Source organism: Coenobita brevimanus, chromosome 102, assembly GCF_032717465.1.
Source record: "Coenobita brevimanus isolate Jiangsu-jjx chromosome 102, ASM3271746v2, whole genome shotgun sequence".
Lineage (NCBI taxonomy): Eukaryota > Metazoa > Arthropoda > Malacostraca > Decapoda > Coenobitidae > Coenobita > Coenobita brevimanus.
The window spans coordinates 16,425,511-16,450,823 of NC_137055.1; the positions used below are offsets into that span (position 1 = coordinate 16,425,511).

General features: G+C 41.5%; 1 protein-coding gene and 1 pseudogene across 1 annotated transcript in view; both read right to left on the reverse strand.

Annotated features, from left to right (window-relative positions):
* Window positions 1-25,313, reverse strand: part of LOC145415398 (UDP-glucosyltransferase 2-like) — a 137,021-nt gene that overhangs the window by 93,517 nt on the left and 18,191 nt on the right. The window lies entirely within an intron of this gene.
* On the reverse strand, window positions 6,066-6,184 carry LOC145415527 (5S ribosomal RNA; annotated as a pseudogene).

The following is a 25,313-nucleotide window of genomic DNA, read 5'->3' on the forward strand; positions in this document are numbered from 1 at the left end:
CACAGAGAATGCTATGATCAACTGTATCTAATGCTTTCTGAAGATCTAACAGAACCATACCTGTGGACTGACCTCTAGACATGTTTGAACTTCTATAGTCTGTAAGGTGAATGAGGCATGTTTCTGTAGAGTATACCCCCTGAAGCCTGACTGAAATTTATACAAAATGCCTTTTTCATTTAGGTAGGTTGTAATTTGTTTATAAACAGCCCTTTCCAGGATCTTCGACACTATGTACAATAGCTGTACGGTACTAACTGGTCTGTAATTAAGTCTTGTCACTCTTTTTTTTGAAGAGGTGTTACTAGTACTTCTTTGAGTTCATCTGGTACTGTGCTAGTGTCTACCGACAGGTTAATCAGATGTGTTAAGGGTCCTGCGATTCCATACTCCATCCTTCAGATATCTAGCTGGTATTCTATCTAGTCCGGTGCTCAAGTAATTGTGTTTAGATTATGTAGTTCCTGATAGTTCTTGGTAGGTGTATCTCTATCCATTTACTTTCTAGGTTACCTTGCTTTAAATCTTCACGGATCTTATAAGATAGTTTGTTACTAAGATACACACACCTCCCCCATGCCTGTTACGGTCGTTCCTAACTATGGAATAATTGTCAATACAACTTCACCATTTCCTACAGTAGAGTGAAGCCAGATCTGAGATGTACAGTATAAGACAGAACTCTGTTTCCGCTTTTGTCCGATGTATAAGTGCAACTGACAAAGCATAATGGAAGGCTTGCTACGCCCACATTGTCCCTGGTGGCATGCCTGACAGCAGTGCAGCTCCATCTGTCGGGCTGGTTCAGAACTAGGCTCGAAAACCACTATGCGATGTATGCGATGTTAAAGGGCCAAACCCTCAACACTTGCGCATATGGGAATCATTGTCAGTCAGCGAGTACCATGATGTTCGTCCTTCACCACATGTTTTCACCAAATTTCAGGAACCGAGTTTTGTCTTATACTGTACGCAATAAATATAGGGTAGCTGCGTTACATTTAGTAGTGAATAATTTCAGTTCTGCCAATTTTGGTTACTTCAAAAGTTTTACCCTATTAAAACACATAGTGGGCATATTTCTTTAGATTTGTCTTTCTTTCTTTCTTTATTTATTTTTTCTCTTTCAGACCACTGAGACCAGTGCGGAAGACTATGAAAAGCTAAATGAGCCAAGTACTCAGGAATTGTTGCAACAATGGGCTGTAAATTTTAAAGTTCCTCACACCAGTCTAAATGCTCTCCTAAAAATACTAAGAGAAAAATATGATACATCACTTCCAGCAGATGCTCGGACGTTACTGAAAACACCGACTGACCTTTCTTCATCATTTAAAGAAATCTCTGGTGGTCAATACTTCCACTTTGGATTACTCAGATCTTTAGACTGTTATCTATCCAAATATGAAAATGCAGACTCATTAAACTTATTTGTGGATTTTGGAGTGTCCATGAAGGTTATCTGCGATGGAATTCCCTTACATAAAAGCTCAAAGAATCAGTTTTGGCCTATTCTTGTTCAGTTTTCATGTGAAGGACTTCCAAATCAGAATTCTCCTCAAATTGTTGGTCTCTTTTATGGTACCTCAAAACCTACCAGTGTCGAAGAGTACTTAAGCAGTTTTATCATTGAATTGGAGACTGTTCTCTGATGGCTACCGATACAAGAATCGTCTTATACCTGTGAAGTTGTCTTGCTTTATCTGTGATGCACCTACTAGACAGTTTTTAAAGGTAATTACATCACACAGTGGGTATCATGGTTGTGAAAGGTGCCAACAAAGTGGGATAAATGAATCAGGTATAGTCGTTCTTCCAGAGCTGAACAAACCTCCTTGCACAGATATGAACTTTTTAAATCAGAGTGATGAGGACCATCATAAAGGTACTTCACCATTAGTTAGAGTAACAAACATTGGACTAGTATCTCAGTTTACACTAGATCCTATGCACTTAGTTTTTCTTGGTGTTGTTAGAAAGTTACTTAATTTGTGGTTGAAAGGCCCTCTACTGTACATGTAAGAATTGGAACACAGAAAAAACAAGCAATATCAGAGAAACTCCTCAAGATAGCAAAGTATATTCTGTCTGAATTTAATAGAAAACCTCGTTCTTTAGACGATCTTCATAGATTCAAAGCCACTGAATACAGAAGTTTTTTACTTTACACTGGTCCCATTGCTTTATTTGACAGCATTGATGTAAATATATACAAAAATTTCATGTTACTATGATCTGTGAACCTGCTTTCTAGAACAGATATTGATGGCTCAGTTGAATGTGCTAGAGGATATTTACATGCCTTTGTTGAACATTTCATTAAACTATATGGGAGGAGATATGTGGTTTACAATGTCCATAGTTTATGTCATTTACCAGATGATGTTGAAAAATATGGCACACTTGACAATTTTTCTGCATTCTGTTTTGAAAACTTCTTAGGGCACATTAAGAATCTCTTAAGAAAACCTGATCAACCTCTTATGCAAATAGTAAATAGAATGGCTGAAAGAAACATCATCACTGTACCTGAAAAGCCCTCTTACCCAATTTTTAAGAAAAGTCATACAGATGGTCTGCTAATAAACACTGACGTATCAGTATGCCAGCAGTATAAAGAAATATACCTTGAAAAGTACTGTTTTAAAGTCACTGAAGCTGATCATGGAGTTCTGATTGACAATGAGATTGGATGCATAAGAAATATAGTTACATCTAAGCATCATATCAATGTAATGTAATATATCAAGTATACACTGTCAGAGAGCATTTCTTTGACTATCCATTACCTTCAGGAAGCCTTGGCATTTACAAAGTTAGCAGAATAAAAGACAGTTTAAAAATGTGCCCAATTGAATCGGTCACCGCAAAATATTTGCTCGTACCTCTCTCTGCAAAAACTATAGCTTTTCACCTTCTTCAAAGCAGCTGGTCTCAGTAAATACAAATTGAAGGGTTGTCAACAGTTAAAAATATAATGTTCTGTAGCTGCAGTACTGTATTACAGATTACAGAGGAAGGAATGAAAGAAAGAAAGAAGAGGGAGTGTAAAGTCACCTGTAGGCTATTCACTATTGCAAATTTTAAGTTACTCATCCCATTCTCCAGATAAATTCAGTTATTATTCTCTATAGCAATACTTACCAGTAAAGCATAATATCATGGGTTTGAAAGAAATCAAAGAGTTTTGTGTGGTAATTTTTGATGAAACTCGGGAAGTTGAGGCAGTTCCGAGTACTTGGCTCAGAAGAGAAGGGAGTGTGTATGGCCTCCCTATACTGATGCTGGAAAAATAAGAAAGGCCATACGCAATCAGCATGCACCAAGGGACAACTGGACAAAGCATTCAACACGGCTACTTAAATCCGTTGGTAAGATATTATTACTTAGGAAAATAGTCAGTTGTACTACCAATGCTAACAAAATCTCTTCCACTTTACAAATTCCATCTGTTTTATACTCTCCATGCGTTATTCTTTATATCTACCTATTGCCAGACGCCTTCATCCCGTAAGGGGTGGTCACAAACAAATCGCCTTCATGTCGCCCTGTCCCCTGCCATTTCACTGCCCAGCTCTCAGTTCACATCCCCCTCTCTAATATACCTCTCCGCTCCATCCCTCCATCTCATCCTTGGCCTCCCACTCCATCTCACTCACATACACTCTTCTTGTTAGTCTCTCATTCTCCATCCTCTCCATATAGCCAGACTCATCTAAGTATGTCTGGACTATATTATCATGTGCTATTATATTTTGAGGCTCCTGTGTAGAGCAGTGGTAAAAATGTGTTAGATTTGAGAAAAGATATATGAACGTTTTTGTCACTAACTTTGCATAGCAATATATAAAGACAGTAACTATTAATAGGCATATTTTTCTCTCTGTCTCTCTCTTTTTCAGACATTTATGGGGATGCCATTGCCATCACATTTTTGTCACTGACTTTGCATAACAATATATAGATAAAGACTAACTATAATAAGCATTTTTTTCATTCTGTGTCTCTTTTTCAGACACTTATGGGGATGCCATTGCCATCTCAAAGCAAGCAGAAGAAACCTCCGACGTACAGTTGAGTGAGGATGAAGAGCATGGTCGAGGGTATAGGGAAGCCTAGGATCTCATCTGTATCTTTATGTTAAGCTTGTAATACATATTCCTCCATTGTCTTGTTCAGTACTCTCCTTAAAGAAATAATGCCTGATAAAGGGCAGTGCCTGCACTATATAGGTTAAAAAATATCAACTTTTTTTCTGTATTTCTTAACAGAGAAAGTACTGTAAACCAAAGAAACCAGTTTCCTGAAAACTTCTTGGCTCTCTCGTTCTTTATAATTTTTTCATAAGAAGATTCCTATGTTTGATTTGTTCTTAATAAATTACTTGGAAACACATAATTGGTAAAGAAACATTACCACCCATGATTTATTCTTAAAATTACCTAAACTTCATTTCTGTTTACTGCAATGAATTTATTGCCACATACGGTATCAGCTTTCGACTGCCATTTTGGTTACTTTTGCCAAATACAATCTGTGTAATGTGTATATGATACATTTCACTTGTAGATATATTTATCTTATTTTAGGAACAGGAAGAGGCTTGTCTGGGATAGTGCTAGTTCATCTTCAGATGACACCATTCCTATCCCCAGTTCACGACATCCTTCCCCTCTACAATGCGTGCCAAAATTAAAACGGTGCAATGCCTTTTGGGAGTCAAAAAGTGACAGCTCCACGCATGAGCAAAGTTCTTCTGGTACCTCCAGTGCAGGTAAGATATATGTAACTGAATGAAGCACACCAGTATTCCACAGCATGGTATACACTGGGCCCCTGCTAAATGAGTTTGTTACGCAAATTACTGCACATGACATTTTTTTATTTTATTTTTCTTTTAAACCACAAATCTGCTATCCAGCCATAATAACCCTACAGATTATAGGTGGGTGTTTGTTTTTAATATTGAGCTGATGATTCACCCATACATAGCAGTAAAGAACAAAATGCTACAGCTGGTAAATATGATACGTACTGGTAACTTATGCCCTAAAGGCCTACTCTCTCGCAACCATCGGGGTAAATGACACAGGGTGATTTTTGAAATAGTTTTTTGGGAAAAACAAAAAACATGGTGTCCATAGTAATTCTGCATGCTAAAATGACAGCTTTGGTGTTCACTGAGTATTTATGAGAAGTAATTGAATATCATGGGGACGTAGGAATGCATTAACTACTTTTAACATGTATTCCTGTGGGAAATAAGATTCCAGTACCGTATACAAATTGATATACGAGCAGTCTCCTAGGAACCAGTTGTACTCGTATAATGCGGGTCCATTGTCCTATATGATATATATATATATATATATATATATATATATATATATATATATATATATATATATATATATATATATATACACCAGTATGTTATTTGAAATTTATTATAGTCAAGGGTGGCAAATCAGACAGGCTTTTAATGATTCTGTGGATTGTGCTTGAAGAATGGGATATTGAAATGCTTGAATAACAGTATTTATTCAGTTCTGAATTATTATTATTATAATATCCCTCCTCTGTCTTTCCTTCCTTCATTCTTTCCTCTTCCTTCTACTTGTGGGTGACTCTACACTGAGTGACAAGCCAAATGGTTTCCTGTACACCAGGAAACCATTTACTGTGCTGGGTGGTAACCATATAACCAAATTTTTGGGGCCTGGTGGTTTAGTGGGTAATTATTGCGCTCCCATCGGATTGAGCCGGTGACGGTTTATATCCAAGGGGTGGTTGGGGTTGATTGCTCATGTAATGCCACTCAGGGATGAGTGAGGCTGGTCACTCAAATGTCGGGACCAACTGCCTAGCCCCGGGCTCTTACGCTCTTCATGGGGCAAAGTAGGACTAGATGATGATGATTAATATTATTATTTTTAAGAGTAGAACTTTTCATTCATTCATTGCCAGACGCCATGTATCCCAAACGAGGTGGTCAAGGGCTTAGAGTTAATTGTTTTACAGGGAGGGGCACTAATCCTCCACCAACCCCACTTGACACGTAGGGATGCCAACAGCATCTGGTGTTCCCAGGCGGTCACCCATCCAAGTACTAACCAGACCCAACGTTGCTTAACTTCGCTGATCGGACGGGAAGCGGTGTAACCACCATTATATATATATATATATATATATATATATGCTTAACTTCGCTGATCGGACGGGAAGCGGTGTAACCACCATTATATATATATATATTTATATATATATATATATATATATATATATATATATATATATATTTTGATCTAGCACAATCGATAGATTGAGATGGCCAGCCAATGGATCTATCGTTCGCGTGATCATTGATCAATGGTTGCACAGCCGATGGTCAGGACCTAACCCAACTAATCTAACCTACCCTACCCTACCCTGCCCTGCCCTGCCCTGCCCTAACCTACTCTACTCTACCCTGCCCTGTCCTACCCTACTCTACCCTGCCCTGTCCTACCCTACTCTACCCTGCCCTGTCCTACCCTACCCTACCCTACCCTACCCTGCCCTGCCCTACCCTATCCTACCCTACCCTGCCCTGCCCTGCCCTGCCCTACCCTATCCTACCCTACCTCCAGTCAAGCTGCATTTCCCCTTACAAGCCTGATTTTTCCCACACTAGGTGGCATTTTTATGTTTGCTTCTATTGGTGATCAGCTGTGGGGTTCCAAGCTGATATATTAGTGACTAGTTGAGGAATCCATAGCCGAAACATTTTGGTGGTTGCAGTGGCGGGATTCCTGTCTGCTGTTACACATTTTTGGTGCCAGCGGTGCGACGAAACCTATTTTTGGTGCCGGTGGTGCAACGACACTTTGTGTTCCGTGCCGGGATACGACTAGGTGCAACCGCTTGTGATCCTGCAGGTGAAACAGAAAAATCTTACTCTCCTATTGCAAAGGGACTAATTGTGCAGTAAGTAGAGCAGATATCAGAGTAAATCTCGTTCTCTCTCCATCTCTGCCTGACAAGATATCTCTACCTTCAAGCGCGAATTGGCAATTATCTCGCTCTCGTACCGAGGCCATTGCGGTGAAGGGTTGAATCGTCTAGACACATCTAGCGACTCTGGAAGCCGGAGTGCGGTAGGGTGGTGTGTGGCTGTACGCTGTGTGGTGCCTTGCAACTCACAAGACTGGCACGGGCAGTCCCCCTAGGACCAGCATGTGAGGTGGATCGTTGTGTGGTTGGCGGAAAAACTTAACACCGTGTGAAGACTTGCAGTACGAATCTACCGGGAACTTCAGCATCATATGACACTTAGGTTGTGTACAGTAGCTCCCAAAAGTACCTTTAAAGTGCTGTGCGAAGAATGGCAGAATGAACAGAATGAAACATTGTTCCCGGCCACTTGTTGTCTCGGTGCGGTTGGTAGGCATGGTTAGGTATCGTGGGTGGTACTGCTAATAAACACATCAACGCCACTATGTGACTGCAAACATCCATCGATTTGTAAATGGTAACAGGTCAGCGATATTTATACCTCTGTGTTAAAGAATATAACCCATTACACACATTATACTGTGATAAATGTATCTTGGGAAACAGTAACTGCGACGGGCAGAGTTGCCATGTTCGAAAACTGACTGCAATGGACTGAGCTGTCATGTTCGAATATAAGTGAAGGAATGAATTCTCCGAGCTAGGCCTATATTAGACCATATAGCCCTGATAGGGTGATGAGAGCGCTAACTTTCAGCTGAGTAGCTACTCGGGTGGAGCACGAACTCACTACCTCACGGTCTTGAGCTACGCACGCCACCATTGAGACACCCAGCCCCCCTTGAATATAAGTGAAACTCTGATTTTTAATCAGCATGAGAAAAATACCCATCACAATTCTTTCGTTATCACAACTACAAATAGATTAACAATGCAGAGGTTAATAATAGCCTATAGGGTCTGCATGTCGGACAATTTTAACCACATCATTATTTTTACGTACTACCCGAATGTGGCAATATCTCGGTGTCGGAAGGTATTGAGCTGTGGTGTTTCGTTACGTGAATGGCACAGCTTCATAGTAGGTGTCGCGTCGATTGAACAGAGGTCTGGATGCAGGCGGTGGATACAGTGGTTATTAAATGAATAAAAGGAGCCCCCCAAAATGTGTTTAACCTTAACTTGTATTTATTTTACATATAATGTTCAATATAAGAATGAATCTCGCATGTCACCTCCACAATACGGCGGGTGTATCAGTGACAAATGGGTTTATACGCTGGTCTGGGGATTAGTTTCAGATAAGTTAATTTACTGTCTTTACATTTCGTTTACCTCTCCTTGTCTCTCTAATATTTTTGTGCCGTTCACATTACACTGGGTGTCATATGTCTCCCAGTCATAATCACAGATATAAACACTTTCTCAAAATATATCAGTTCTGGAAAAGCTTGTATACTATTTATCTAGAGTGCTGATAGCCTTGTGCTGGCACTCGTGAAAGCATTACAGATGAACCAAAGAAAGAGTAACCGTGCCTATGTTAAAACGAACTAGTTGTCACCATAATAACATCAAATACATCTACATATGACAAAGTGATTAGCATTACGTCAGTTAGAAAACGGTATATACAATCCCAGGGCATATGCAGGTGTATGGCAACCACTCCCCAGCATGCAGGTCTACCAATTTTGTTGCCGCTTCACGCAACACGTGTCAGATACATTGTCCATTGTGTCAGAATGTATAGTACTTTTTTTAAAAGATACTTTTGGGAGCTACTGTAGGCTACATGCACAGTGAACCTTCAGACACACTTTTTAAGCAGCACATGTTATAGTAAGATAATGTGTATAAAAATATACGGTTTCTCAGTTTCCCCTCAATACAGTACATACATTTTCTGTACGGCTTGTCTGCGTCGCATTCTTTATTGCTCAAAGCCATAACTAATTTGTGTCAGTTTAATTTTTCCTGTACTGGGGAGGGAATAGATGGATACAGTGAAGAAGTGGGGACGAATTAAGGGGATATTCAGCATACACTTTCCTCCTCCATATGAGGAGGAAAGTATATGTCGAGTGAGGTGGAGGGGGGTAGAAGGAGAAGGAGCCAAGGATGACATGAAGGAATGGAGTGGAGAGGTATATGAGAGAGGGGTGTGTGGGCTGCGAGCAGGACAATGAAATGGCGGGGAACAAGGCGACATGGAGGCGGTTTGCTTGTGGCCACTCCTAAAGGATCAAGGAGACTGGCAATAGATATATCAAAAGATTCGTGCCTATGGTTCTCGTTAATATTTGTATGGCACCTATATAAACGAAAACGTGATTTACTAGGGGGGATGGCCTGGGTCCCAAAATATAGGTGGTGATACTGGGGTGGACTAATAGGTGAGTAGAGAGACGCCTTATTGTTATATTGCATTATCTTTATGTCGGATTACTGTTAACCCTATACTAATTGAGTAAATCGTGATATGAAGGACGAGTAACTGTTAAGCAGACTCAAAACCTCGGTAACCACTTCACCACTGTCCGCCCCTCCCTCTTCGCGACAACTGCGTGCACTCAAACATTGGTACTGACGGGGAGGGGAGATGGCTGTAATGATTGCTGCATCATGAACAACGGATCACATGTTAATACATCTTCTTTAATGGATTGCAATATAAACTATTATTCAGCCAGGGCAACAGCTTCATGTTCGGACACTGCTCAGATGTGTGGCCAAGTAGTTTTTGTGTGTGTGTGTGTGTGTGTGTGTGTGTGTGTGTGTGTGTGTGTGTGTGTGTCCGACTCTGGGCATGGGCTTCACAGCCTGCTCGCAAGGCCCAGTAGTCCTCCTACATACCATACACCTCTACATGTCACCACTTCGGCGCTAACACCCACCGTCCATATTGAATACATGCTAGGCCTGTCTCATACAGGACTGGTGTATTGGTATTAGCGGGGGTATTTTACGACATGTCGACGGGTATCAGTAAAGTCTGATCTTATGAAATTCAAATCCTTAAACTGTTCCCTGACCCAACGGGGATTTGAACCTGGGCCAGGTAGGACTGCAGGCCACCTCTCTACCGATTTGCTCCCCGTGAACAGGGCAATGGTCCTCATATTTATCTTTATCCTGTCAGTTTCATACAGTGTGAACGCAACTCGGTTGTTAACCATAACAACACACTGCAGATAAAGTGTGTGTCTGCATTTTAATACAAGCGATTTCGGTAACTAATGGCATAATTCATGTATTATGCACGTGCTCAGGCTGGATAACTGCAGACAGTACAAGCTTGTTCCATCATTACTGGTTCGACGATTTGTAGGGAATGCCTGAGGCATACGACAGTTGCTCAAAAATAACCAAAATATAAAATAACCACTGGTAATGTGAAGAATCAACAAACAAACTCGGCATGAAGAAAACGGTAACATAAACTTGGGTAACGTAAATCCACCTTTGTTTTACAGTGGTGAAATACAGATATTAATGAGAACCATAGGGACCTTCATTACTATCAGGCTGGTCGTATTTATTGGTGATAAAGGAAAAATCTACATAGGTCTATCCCTATTCTGTCTGCATTATCAGTCGTCATCCAAGGTGATACCACATAATTGTCTACAAGAGTAATTCCCAGTCACTATGACAACAGTTGTAACATCTGACAAACTGTACGGACGTGTCAAATAATTGCACATAGTCACCATACTCATAATACAGGGGTATTGAGCCACGCAGTGGAAAGTGTGTCGTGAACTGTTACAAAACATGACGGTCAATTACAACACGTGGAAAAGTCAACATAACATTTCATGGTCTGACTGTTATATTCCATATTCTCCATAAAACAATGATTTGCCACAGTCATCACCTTGTAATTTATCTCACTCACTGCAGCTCCTGCAATGTATCAAAGTCCACCGTCCCCTACCCCATCATCTCTCTCCTCTAGCTCTCAGTTCGACCACTATTGCCCCCTTCCTCACCCACCTCCCTCCTCCTGTCTCCCAGGTCCCCCACCACCACACTGCCGACTCCTGTGGCACCACCTCCTGTATGCAGTGAACTTGAATCGACTTCAGCTGTTTACCAATGTCAGGTTCACGGTACGGAGGATAGGTGTCATGATACTTCTAGGTTCATTGATAGTTGTAGGGAAGCTGATAACTATGACTTAAATGATGAATTGTTAACTGTTGCATGGTTCCTGACTCGAAACTAAGCCGCTCATGAAATCCGTGTCATAAAAAAAGAAAAATGATAATCATGAGATTCTATTATCAGTATATTTTCTGGCGGAACATTACTTTTATATTATATTACCACCAATAACTGCGCCAGCTGCAATGATCACCGAGTTCGGTTCGTCCTAGCGACCGAACGAAACCCAGTGAAGTTCCATGCCCATCAGTGTTACCAGATACGGAGAGCATTACACCACCTTGCTGGTGGACGGGGTGTCTCTGTTTGATATGTTCGCAACTGTACATATAAATACAGGTATAGATCCTTCAATTCATCTTTTAGGCTTATATACTGCAGAATTATTGTACATAAACCTGTGTGTTTTCCTCTCTGCTACTGGCAACTTTGGTCTCGTCGGCAGGATACTTGTTGCCTGCTGTGTGCTGCTTTCCATAACGCTGGCCAATATTGTCACTTTTCACGTCAGTGACGAGTTCTTTTGATGGTTTCCATTCAAAGCACAGTACGTCTTGTCAAGCGATGGCTTGTTTTGCAAACAGCTGATTGACAGTTGTGTGGGTCAACAATCTGTTTGTGGTCATGGTTTTTAGCATAGTCATTTGTGAGAACAATCTCTCAACTAACGCAGAAGAATGTGGTAGACCTAAAAGATCACACAAATCTGGAAAGAAATTCAAATTTAGATTATTCCCATCAGTAATTCCAAGTATTTCATATCAGAAATATGTTGCTGATTGATTGAGATGCTGAAGAATGCAACAGATCTTGCCACGTTTCTGTAGAGAATCATGTTCTCTCTCCTTTACGAGAGTAGGGGTGTATCACCAAATTTGCAATTGCTTTTGTTCTGGGCGATTGAGCTACTTTTGGATCAAAAATATTGAGTAATGGCAGCACATTTTCCTCATCAAAAGGAAAGTGCTTTTGCATCTGTACACAGTTCACAGAGTGTGTACACGTTATTAAAGACGAACATTTCGTATTAATCATTAAAATTAAAATGTATTTTCCTGGTTTAATGTGTATATTTATTTGTATTTCATGGAAAAGAAAACACAAGATCCAGGTGACTTTTCTAATTAATCTCCAAGAACCCAAGGTAGGGGTAAAAAACCCAAGATCTTGTATTAAAAAAAAAATGTTTTACTCTGTGTTGGTGTTGCGGCACTAAATTGGCGGGAACATCACTTGGCGACGGTATTTCGAGATTTCGACAGATCTTAATTTAGCGATCGGATTGTTGCCACATGCACAAATAACGGAGGACACGGCATGTTTCATAAATATTACGTGTAACACGAGTTTCTGTATATATTTGTAGAGGTGAAAGAATATCATTCTGAGCAGAAAATCTTTTTATACACATATGCATTTTCAGGGTTACTTTAGGCGTGAGGTGGATATAAAAAATTACGCAACGTATCAATGTCACGCATCACGGAGACGAGGCGGGATGGGGCTAAGTCTACTAATACCAAGTCGGATCACTTGTACCCGTACTATGTTATTATACTCATATAACAATACTTCATAACACCTAAACCTATATATGTGTTTGTAACCAGTACAGTTGTCATTTATCAGCAAATTCCTTTAAACTGCTGAGTTAAGCTAAGGATCCGACGCCTGCTGCTCGCTGAGGGGCAGTCGGGGGTTAGCCATTATACAGAACACATCTATAGTAGTTCCTCTTAAATAAACCTCCGTTATTCATCACCTCAGACCTTTGAAATTATCCTGAGTGGGGAGCAAGGGGGCAGTGAAACACACATCCTTCTAAAACAGCTCCAAGCACTCGCAGGGGGCGGAGCATCGGAGTGACGTTGACTGGCTCAGGCATGAAACCCCAGTGTTCAGTTGACTTCTGACCATGACGGTGAGTGTATGCTTGCTCCACTCATCAGACCATGACACTTTTTCAGTCCAGAGAAGTGAGGGAAGGAACTGAAATCTGTGAGGGAAGGAGTAGGGGTGTGAGGGAACCTACTGCTATATTATAGGGTTAAACGAGTCTGCACGTCTTCCCCTTCTTCATTTTCCCTTATCATAAATGTTTAATTTGAGTCTGCCCTTTTATATATTTTCTGTTACTTAAGCCAGCTGACGTCACACAAGCCACGCCTCCCTGCGCACTGACAGAAAGTGAACCGACTTGGTTTTAGTAGACTTAGGGAAGGGGAGGAGGAGCGATGCTATCTAGGCGCCCTTGCAACTCGGTGAAATTATGATTTTTTATTAAAGTAATGGAACATTACAGTACTGGTATTTTCAAACGGGAAATAACGCTATTAATAGGCATCATGTAATTCACCAATAAGGATTACATGAGGACAGTATGGCTGTAATTACAAGAAGAATATTGTAAAATATGTGGGATGTTTATTTTCCCCGTCATGTTGAAAAACTGTGTAGAATGTTCCAATACTGGGGGATTTTCTGTATGAGGGGGAGGGCACTTTATTTTTTATTATCATTTTTTTTTTTTTTTTGCTCCCCTAAGAATTTTGCGCCCGGGGCAACCGCCCCTGTGGTCCCAATCATGCTAGCCACTGATTTACATAAAATATAGTATCAACATTTTTATTCCATTCAGTAATTCTGTATAGCTGTTGAGGGAATATAACTACCGCAAATGAAAATGAAAATGAAGAAAAGGGAGGATTACGATGTTCTGACCTCATCGCACCCCTCTGAATCAACTGCTGATACCAGGTGCTGATACCAGGTGCTAATATCAGGTACTGTATGAACCTGCATGTGCGTGCTACTGCCTAACTTCTAAGAAAATACTGTAAATACCATAGTTCGTTCATCATGACTCGTCGGATATACCTGTCATTTGTGTACTTTTATTCCTGCACAGTACCTAAGTGGCCCAACGATACAGTACTATAACTACATCCCTTTCATACCGGTAACATTTTTCCGCAAGTACGAACCAATTCTAACGTAAATCTATCGCAACGCGACATTCACTATTCAGATAAGTTAATATCAGGACAAGATGAAGCAAACAGGAGTATGATTTCTAGCAACAGTGAATGAAATACATACAGTGGTGGCTAGGCCTACTCAAACCAATGCAGACTGTAAAAACTGAGTAAGAGCAGACCGTCTTTGGAAATTTATGTAAATCATTGAAGATGTTTCTTGATGGATGTAGCAAAAAAAAACAAAAAAAAAACTTAGGTGATGCTCTAGGGTGTTTAAATTCCAAGTGGGATATTGTAGGTCTTTCAGAGATGGGAAAACTTGGAGAGTAAACTTTTACAGAACTGTCCAGAAGCCAGATACTAATTAAGACAGTCAAAGAAGGAAACAAGGGGAAAAAATTATCACAAATATCATACATGTTAATATAGAAAAATTCTTCAGTAGAAGGGAACCATGCAGATTTAATCATTATAACGAAAAGGAAATGAGTTCCATGGTTCAGTAATGACCATGAAAAGATATGCATGCATGAACGAGTGAGATGCACAAAAGGCAATACCGCGTATACTCACAGACAAAAGTTCTGCGTCACTCCTAGCCCCAGTGTGACTCTGAAACACCATAGAGTTGACCAAACGACATTACCTTTTTGAACCAAGAGATGGCTCTCGTGAAGTGTGTAGGCGGGGGGCAGGGAAGGGTGGGAGAGTGGGGCGAAACCAGGTGTCGTTTGTATATTGATGAGCACCATGATCTGATAATGTTACCATAGCGATGATTGACAACTAATAATATAATGACATTTAATGTCAATGTGTAATAAATAATGTATGTGGGGTAAGTTGTAACAACAAGAGAGGTAGACATTCATACTGTTGAAGTATAATGTCCCATAACACCCGGGGTTAGCTGAACATGATGAGTGTGTGCCACATCAGAAGGGAGTGCGTGACCTTCTGTCCCAGAGAACAGGTGCGAGGGGGGCTTTCCCAATCGACATAACATCGCCGATTTGAGGAGCCGTGGTTTGGTCTAACTGTAGGGTGGGGTGCAGATTCATCCAGCTTTGGGACATTGGCGCTGATCTTGTTGTACACCACCAGGCTATAGTTGCACTCAGTCCACAGCATCTCCAATGATCTCTCGGGGATGGTGAAATGGTGGAGTTCTCTATCTTTGGGACTCTTAACCCGAGACGTCCCGTCAACGTATGGGTACGTTTGCAACATTTTGCATACCACCAGGCTATAGTTACACTCAGTCCACAGCATCTCCAATGATCTCTTGGGGATGGTGAAATGGTGGAGTTCTCTATCTTTGGGACTCTTAACCCGAGACGTCCCGTCAACGTATGGGTACGTTTGCAATATTTTGCATTTGCCAGTCCCAACAACGTACTGGTACGTTGTGCAATTGCAAGGTCCCTAATTTGCACAATTTTCAATTTTCGCGCGTGATTTTTCGTACGTATACACGAGACACCTTCCTCTATTCCTCTACAAGATGGCAAGCAGGGACAATGCCTTACACCGCATAACCTCCCCCCCCCCTCATTGTGTCAGCAATTCACCTGTTACCAGTGACCTGGCCAATAAAGACATTCAGGGCCAGAGTGATTCCCTAATCGATGACAATGTGGAGGACAAAGTTTACTTAGTATTAGAGGAAGAAACAGTCAGAAATGATGATCAGGTAATGTGGCAAAAGAAGGTCAGGAGTGGTGATGAGTTAGTGAGTGAAACAATGCTTATAATGCCTATATTACTGTTTGAAAACCAATATACTCTCGTACTACATATAAATTCGTACCAAATAAATAAATAAATACCATTTATGAGTGGTGTGGAATAGATATCCTCCCATAGAACTCGTTTTCTTTGCAGCCAGCTTGATAGAAAACCCTGTAAGATAAGGAGGTACTCATACCTGTATTGAGTATTTTAAATCTCAGGTGAGCGATTTCTCTATGAATTTTCGATGTTTCTCACCAAAAGCAGACGGTTTAGCCAAAAAAAAAAAATCCAAAAATGCTCGAGATTGGGGGGTTTCAGAGGTGCGAAAGTGCTCGGGACGTGACAGGTTAAGGGACCTGAAGCACAGGATGTTATTGGGCCGGGGGGCGCGGCCATGTGGGATTCTGACCATGCATGACAGTGTCGCCTTGCCCAGCTACACTAAACCAAGGTCTCTGGTACTCCTGGAGAGGTTAGCTCCATGATGAAGGCTTTTTGTGAGGGTGACAAGGGGACCTTGCACGTTCTTCTCTTCAAGGTCTTTGAGCAGAATGGGCTGCCTTGCCTTGTCATCCCTCAGTGCTTTGCCTCCTGCCATCGAGAGCATCAGGCCTGACAGCTGCAGCCTACTGCCCCCCTGCCAGACACCATGGAAGTGGCTGCAACTGGAAACCTCAATGAATCAGTGCAACTGTCAACAGGAAACCAACCTGGCTCCAGAAACAACCACAGCCCCGACTCTCAAGCCTGACAGTCACCACCAGTCGTCAGTATTTTAGGAGGGGAAGAACCCTTCTGACTCCATCTTTATGGCCAAGAAGGCATTGACAGACTCCTTGGCTGAGATGGACGTTGTTGGGTCCACTCCTTCTCAAGCTGCGGAGGGTGGCCAGTCTCGCCCTGTGCTCAAGGATTGCAGGAATCAACTCGATGTGCATGTATGCCAACACCTCTTAACTCACGGCACCCACACTTGGTCGTATCAGTTCGGGAATTCCACCTTCCCAACGCTATATGATATTCTCCGAGCAGACGACTTGGATGAAGCATGACTGTCAGTGGGGAAACTGTACATCTTGCCGATTTTCGTGCCTTCAATGCTATGTTTCCGAAATGTTTGGCCCCCTAGACCGGCCACCTTGTCTCCTGCCAGATTTTTGCTTCCAAACAACATGCAACTTGTCTTATTTAGCCTAATGCCCCCATAGTGGGTGATGGCCACAAAACGCCAACTAAGAAGAAGGAGGACGTGATGGCAGGCTATTGGATAGGCTACCATCCAGATGCGACAGTTATGACAGTATGGAGATAGTTCCTTTTACTAACACATAGCAGTGTTTGGACAGTCATCTATGTAATCCTGCTCTGCCAAACAGTAATTAGGTTTATCCTTTAGCCACGTTATGTGTGTGTGTCATAATATGCATGCAGTATACGAAGTGGTATAAAATGTACTGTCAATATGACAGTGTTTCTGTCTGCCTGGGACCAGCGAGTACTAAGTGGACGTGTGTGTGGTGATCATGGGTTGTGGGGAAACTAGGTTGGGAGAGCTGGGGAAATGGAGGGGGGTGTAGTTAGGGGTTGGGGCCTGTGTGTGTCCACTGTCTAGAGGTATTAAGTGGCTGGACTAGCAACAGTTGCAAAGTACAATGATTACCAGCAGATATAAAATTTTATCCACCTGTCATTTATTAGTGTTATTGATTCTGATATATATCACATTACTGTAATCAGCCATAATATTACACCGTGTTATAAGGAACAATAGTTTCTTCTCCTTACAAATGAACTGTAGCATTTTTAAATATGTTCGAATCGATATTAACGCATTGAAACACTGTCTTTATTACAGAACAGTTAATTGCTGGACTCTGTCAGAACACTTTATTACTGATTTTTTTTTTTATATTGAGTCATATGGAAACAGTATATGCTCAGTAAAGAGTAATTAAATGATAACTATGTCATTATGTATTTAACATTCAGTACATGGTCCAACGTCTTCGAACATCTAATACATCACCTAATTTCCTTGGCATAGATACCACTAAGTTGTGGTAGATGGATACCTCTAAGTTGTGGTAGATGTCAGGATGGTGGTGAACAGATTCCCATGCTTCCCGGGCCTTTTGTCAACTGTCTGCACAACTGATGTCACCCACATCCCACTCACGACATATAATGGCCCACAGATTTTCTATAGAATTAATATCACATCATTGAGTGGGCCAGTCTAGAGGTTCCACTTCCGGGTGGTTCCACTTCCTGGTGATTAGTGAGCCATTCCCTCACCACACTGCAAGTGTGGACAGGACTCACTCCTATCATGCACAAGAGTAAAAGAATGTGGATGTGGTAACACTGCTCGCATGGATGGCAATAATACAGCCTCTAATATACTGACGTAATCTTGACATGTGATGTGTCCATCTATTCACAGTGGTTTTCCAGGTCCAAAGACCTACATCAACCCCCATAAATTTACACCTACACTACCATTACTAGAATTTATATGCCCCTCTCCCAGTGACGACTCAATGAGCTGCCTGGAACCTCTGTCTGACTCTCATCATTTCTGCAACATTCGTTTCCTCTCCTCTAACTTTCTGTTGAACACCACCTCTTCTCCTCTAAACCTCACCATCTCTTTTTAACCAAGACTCAGCTGTCTGAGGCAACTGACAGCAAACCCTTCTCTGTATCCTCCTACTTTCTCTATACTCATTTCAAAGCCAAAGGTGGCTGTTGTGTATATATACGCAACGACTTGTCTTGCTCTCGTGTTCCTGAACTTGATTCTTCTGAATTCTCTACTCTCTGGCTTCGGCTCTCCTGTCATTCTCTGACTAAATATATCTGCACTGTTTACTTATCCCCTAATTCTACTGACTATCAAAAATTCTTCGACTATCTTACTTCTACGATGGAACACATTCTATCCACTTCTCCTTTCTCTGAAATCTCCATTCTAGGAGATTTCAATGTTCACCACCACCTTTAGCTCTCCGCTTCATTCACTGATCCCCCTGGTGAACAAACCTACATCTTTTCTATCCTTGATTACCTAGATCAGCTTGTAGAGCAACTTACCCATAACCCTGACCACCTTGAAGAGAGCTCCAACATACTTGACGTCTTCCTTACAACTAATCCATCTGCTTACACTGTTAATCTTTTCTCTCCGTTGGGCTCCTCTGATCACAACCTTATTACCTTAACCTGACCTATCGCTCTGGTACGGGCTGTGGACCCTCGAAAGAAACGTCAACTGTGGCACTTTGGAGCTGCGAATTGGGATGCCCTCAGGCAGTACTTCTTTGATTTTCCCTGGAATGATTATTGCTTCCATGGCCAGGATCCATCTGACTGTGTCTTGCACATTACGGAGGTTATTCTCTCGGCAAGTAAGTATACATTCCTTTCTCATATTCTTTGATGAATGCAAGAAAGTCTTGGTTTAATCACACTTGTTCTAATACTGTCCACAACAAGGAGAGGGCCTATAATAGGTACCAGAGCCAACCCACCCCTGAATCACATCTTTTTTATATTTCTGCCTGGAATTGTCCTAAGTTTGTTCTTTGCACTGCTAAAAATAATTTCATCTGTACTAAGTGCTCTTAAATCTCCAACTCAAATTCTTCCCACTCCTTCTGGCATCTTGCCAAAAATCTTTCTAACAACTTTACCTCATCATCCTTCCCTCCTCTTTTCTGTTCTAATGGCTCTGTAGCTATTTCTTCTACTGAAAAAGCAGATCTCTTCACTCAGACTTTCTCCTCCAATTCCACCTTAGATGATTCCGGTGCTGTTCCTCCATCACTTCCTCCCTCTGACTTTCTCATGGCTGACATTAAAATTTCTTCAGCTGGTGTATTTTCTGCTATCACTGGGCTTAATACTAACAAGGCATATGGGCCTGATGGAGTCCCTCCTGTTGTCCTCAAGAACTGTGCTTCTGTGCTTACACCCTCCCTGGGTAAACTCTTTCTCCTTTGTCTGTTACCTTGTATCTTTCCTTCTTGCTGGAAATTTGCTCTCATTCAGCCAGTTCCAAAGAAAGGTGACCCATCCCAATCCTCTAACTATCGTCCAATTGCTTTAACATCCTGTGTCTCAAAAGTTTTTGAGTCAATTCTTAACAGAAAATTTTTAAAGCATCTTTCCTATCACAACCTTCTTTCTGATCGTCAGTAAGGGTTCTGTCAGGGACGCTCCACTGGGAATCTTCTCACTTACCCTTCAGACTCCTGGTCATCCTCCTTTCGGGACTTTGGCAAAAGCTTTGCCATCGCACTTGACATCTCAAAGGCTTTCGATCGAGTCTGGCATTATTCTTTAATTTCGAAACTGTCCTCTTATGGTTTCTATCCTTCTATCTGTGCCTTCATCTATAGCATCCTTTCTGGTCGTTCTATAGTCGCTGTTGTAGACGGCCATCTTTCTTCTAGATCAATCAACAGTGGTGTTCCTCAGGGATCTGTCCTATTACGAACACTCTTCCTTTTATTCATCGATGCTCTGAGCTGTATATCTAACCTTATCCACTCGTATGCTGATGATTCCACTCTTCACCTTTCCATTCGGTTCCTGCAACGTCCATCTCAGCAGATACTTCAACAAACAAGGGATGAGGCTATGACACACCTAATGTCTGACTTGGTTCGTATCTCTGACTGGGGTAAAAATAATCTTGTTGTTTTTAATGCATCAGAGACTCAGTTTTTACACTTAAAAACATCTTCCACAGGAGTACCTACTAATGTATAATAATATGCAGCTCAATCCTCCATCATCCTTGAACATGCTTGAGATTTCATTCACTCGGGATTAATCTTGGAAAGATCATATTACATCTTTTGTAAAATATGCTTCCAAGGGATTGGGTGTGCTAAGCCGACTCTGTACCGTCTTTACCCCTGCACAGTTGTTGACATTACACACGGGTTTTATTCACCCCTGTGTATAGTACAACTCTCATGTGTGGGGAGGTTCCCCACATACAGCTCTTCTCAGTAGGGTGGAGTCAAAAGCTTTTCTTCTCATTAACTCTCCTCCTCTTACTGGTTCCCTTCAACCTCTGTCTGTTCGCCGCACTGTTGCCTCTTTATATCCTTTTTATCGCTACTTCCATGGTCACTGCGCCTCTGAACTGTCTGCTTGCATCCCTCCACCCCTATGATGTGTGCATAGCACCTGTCTAGCAACAAACTCACATCCCTTTTCTGTCCAACTCTCTAATGCAAGAGTTAACCTTTACTCCCAGTTCATCATTTATGCAACAGGTCAGCTCTGGAACTGTCTCTCTCTGTCTGTATTTCCTACTTCCTATGATCTCCAGTCTTTCAAACGCAGTGTGTCCAGGCATCTTGAAATGAACGGATCTTGAATTTGGCTCTCTTTTGTATGTTTTTTTTTTTTCTTGGAGAGAACAGTTTTGCTGGCTCCTAGCCTTTGGTTCCTTCTTCCTCGCATTAAAAAGATAAAAAGCATAACTGGTGCTGATCAGCCTCCAGCAATGTCCTGCTCTGCTGCAACGGATATGAACTATTTCTCGTCCGTTAATAGAACTTTTTTCCCAGAAAGTGTGATTTGCAGGATGATACTGGAGAACGAGAGCAAGTCTGGATTCCCTGTTTGCAAAGGACAGAATCTCTTTTTTTGCGGTCACATAACACTTGATCTCCTTTTTATGCAGGCGTCGTCCTGTGGTGATTGGGTGACAAGGTACAGTAGCTTCAGGTCATGAGTGAGCTTCACTACATCAATCTTTGGTCGCTCCATCATGGTGTCCTAGGTTGACATCTTCATGCGTGGTAATGCTGGGTCTCCCAGTACATGACTTAGTTCTAAGTGAACCCTCCTCCCACCATCGTCTGATCCATCTGTTGACGGTACTGACGGATACAACTGTTATGTGAGCAAATTCTCTAGAAGTTTTTCCAAACTCCCACATTTTGATGATTCTTCCCTGGTCTGTAATTAAGTCTATAGCGATTTCACGTCTCTGCCAGTCATGAATGGATTGAATATCTTACTTCAATCAACAACTAGATAACAATTATAATGGGTTCATAGTAATAATGAATGGCGTAGATTCTAATACGCATATACGATGTTACAGCCATAACACTAATTCACACATCGATCGGAATTATCCTCACGTGAACCTGTCATACCCTCTCACTCCACCCCCTTCCCACGACCACCACCACCGTCACACAGACGTCCTATGATGCACAGTCTCATATCACGTGACCATTCTTACCATATTACACCTATGCTGTGCTGCTTCGTCATTCATATGAGTCGTTTAACTAGGTAAACCCCCCCACCTTATGGCTGCAGAAAAAATAAATAAATAAATAAATAAATAAAGATATAAAATAGAATAAAAATAAAAATAAATTAAATATTGCACAAATAAAAGATAAATAAATGAAAAACGGTCTGGAAAGGAGCATCGACTGGGACAAGGTATTCAAACCGGCTAAATGAAGTCAACATAAACTTTCCCCTATAAAAAGCTAATCCCAACCTATACTACTCTAACCTAACCTAAACTTTGTATTCTTCTCCCTTTGTAATCTACGCTTTGTATTCTTTTCCCGTTTTAGAAAATGTCGACTACTGGTATGTGTATTTCGGGCACTGTCATAACGTGAAGGGCTGCCGTTTACTTAACCACATACAGTCAAGTCGGACCCATTCGTTACTACATTCACTGCTTCACCACCAATAGCAATTATTCTCTAACTAAATCACACCGATGCCTTTCAACAGTCACATCGATCAACAGCCATGCTGGATATTCAAACATGTAGACACAAACACAAGCACCACCACCATACCCTGTCGCCGTCCTCTCCACTTGCACACCCTCCTTCCACTGCTCCCCTGCCACTCATAGTGACCACTAAAGCTTCACACCCGAAAATGGCCTAGAATGATTTGGAACTTACATGTTTGGATCATTACCTAAATGTAGCACACTGTGTATCATAATTATGTGCAGTCGTGAATCATGACACTGTTTGTTAAAACACATGCTTCACATGTATATATCAGGCAGGGAGCAATTAAATAACGTAATCGTCAACATCTAAAAGTAAACGATTAAGTATACTAAACTATTTAACCTTTGTAACAGCAGTTTCACTTAACTAAATCGAAATTTTGGCAAAATTACTAGATTCATTTAATTTTATCAACTAACTGCTTAGATTAATACTCGTGCAAACTGTTGAGTAAAAAAAAAAAAAAAGTTCTGTCTTGTCGCCATACTTACATTATTAATACCAACGGAGTTGTGTGCCAGACTGTTGATATCAGTATGGCTGTTAAGGTATTCAGACTGCGATATATATTCATTGTATCTTCTTGAAAACATCTGCACGGTATTAAACCCTTAGTTCCCGGAGTCCCTGCACGAGGGATTTTACTGGAAGGGTGCTAGGCGTACCGCCCTCCACCTCTCGGCTCATAGTCGAGAAGCTTACAGGTCCCTACCCCGGGGTTCCCTTCTTTATTACATTTTGAAAATGCCCAATTCCGTCCCATACTGGAGACGCGGGGCACACAGGGATTAAGATATTTAGTCCACATGAACGTTTCCCTAGACAAATTTGACACAGATTGGTTAACATAACTTAGTCGACAAAATCATAGGTAGGTATTACTAAACATCAAGTTAACTTAACATTATTGGAAACAAATAAATATTAACAGATCAAGACTATGGGAAACGAAAAGAATAGCAATGTCACGTGGTGTGGTAAAAAGCGATTATGCAATACACGATTACAATGAATAATCGCTGTTACTTACTGGTGCTGTGTCAGGAACCTGTCTGCCACCATACAGCATGCCTCCCACCATCATCATCTTGCCCCTCCCCCCCCGTGTTTGCGTCGATCTCCGCCAATAAGCAGTAACGGTCCATGAGTAAGTCAAACACTCCAACTATTTTACAACTCTAAAGCTCACTATCACTGGTAGCCTTGCTTCGTATATACTAGAATGCATCCTGATCTACAGCGTCGGCAGCAATCGAAGGCCACCAATACTTTTGATACGACGACTAGTGATAACATTCTGTTTACATATATACTGTGCTTGTCATTTGGATCGTTATGTACGAAAGCCTTAATCACGCTGGGATAAGTGTTTCGAATACAGTCAAAACAACAACAATTCACTAATAAAGCTATTGTTTAAAACAGCTAATATTCCAAACAGTAACAGTTCATTAATAAAAGGCACACATCATTGGTGGCTATAGCAGTGTGTAGCGAAACACCTAGCCAAATTTATCTTAGGTGTTAAATATTGCTATAATCATCTTAGTGCCAGGCCATACAGAAATTTGTGCATGTCATTAGATAAATTGATGGCAGCCATCACTCGTTGTCAAATTATGCTGCTCATCTCACATATTCCTATTTACACAAGCGACACCTGGTTTGACCCCACTCTCCCATCCTTTCCTACCCCTCTCCTACACACTTCACGAGCGTCATCTCTTGGTTCAGAATGGTATTGTCGTTTGGTGCTTTGTATTTTCGAACCTCAGGTGTTTGCGGGCCACAACGGGGCTGGGAGCTACACAGAAATTTTTTCCGCGAGTGTGCAGTAATAATAGCAAACGTAGCTCAGGGAAGTAAGGCAAGGGTAAGCGATATTCCAATCGTTGCCTCTACTATTCCGTTCTAGGTCCTCAGAAGACAGGACTTTTTCTTCGGAAGAAAACATATACCCAGAATTACCCATCCTCATTATGGTTACATATGATTCATTAACCCTTTAACCGCGGGTGTCATTCCAGAATGACGTTGCAAAAACTGGACCAAACCGCGGGTGTCATTCTCGAATGTTTGTGAATATTTTGAATACCCCGCGTTTTTTCCGTGCGCCAATTGTTTCAAGGGAGAGTAGCTATTAAGTTCTTTCACTCCAGCCGACCCCCACCTCCCTCTTCCCCCCCCAGGGGCCCCACCTCCCACCCCCTGGGCCCCCCACCCCACCCCTGACCAAGCACGCATCAGTATCTGTCCAGCTGTGTGAGTGACAACACATGCTGATGTGGCAGTGAAGTGCAGGCAATTACAGTGCCTTTTACCTGTCTCAGTGAACACAGAGTGGGTGTTTATCGTATGTGCAGTGTTCATATATGTTTACAGTATTATTATCAGAATGTGATTGGCATTTGGTAATGGTGTGTGAGCGAAAAATAGTGATTACAACACCGCTGATGTGGCAGTGAAGTGCGGGCAATTACAGTGCCTTTTACCTGCCTCAGTGAACACAGAGTTGGTGTTTATCGTATGTGCAGTGTTCATATATGTTTATAGTATTATTATCAGAATGAGGTTGGCATTTGGTAATGGTGTGTGAGCGAAAAATAGTGATTACAACACCGCTGATGTGGCAGTGAAG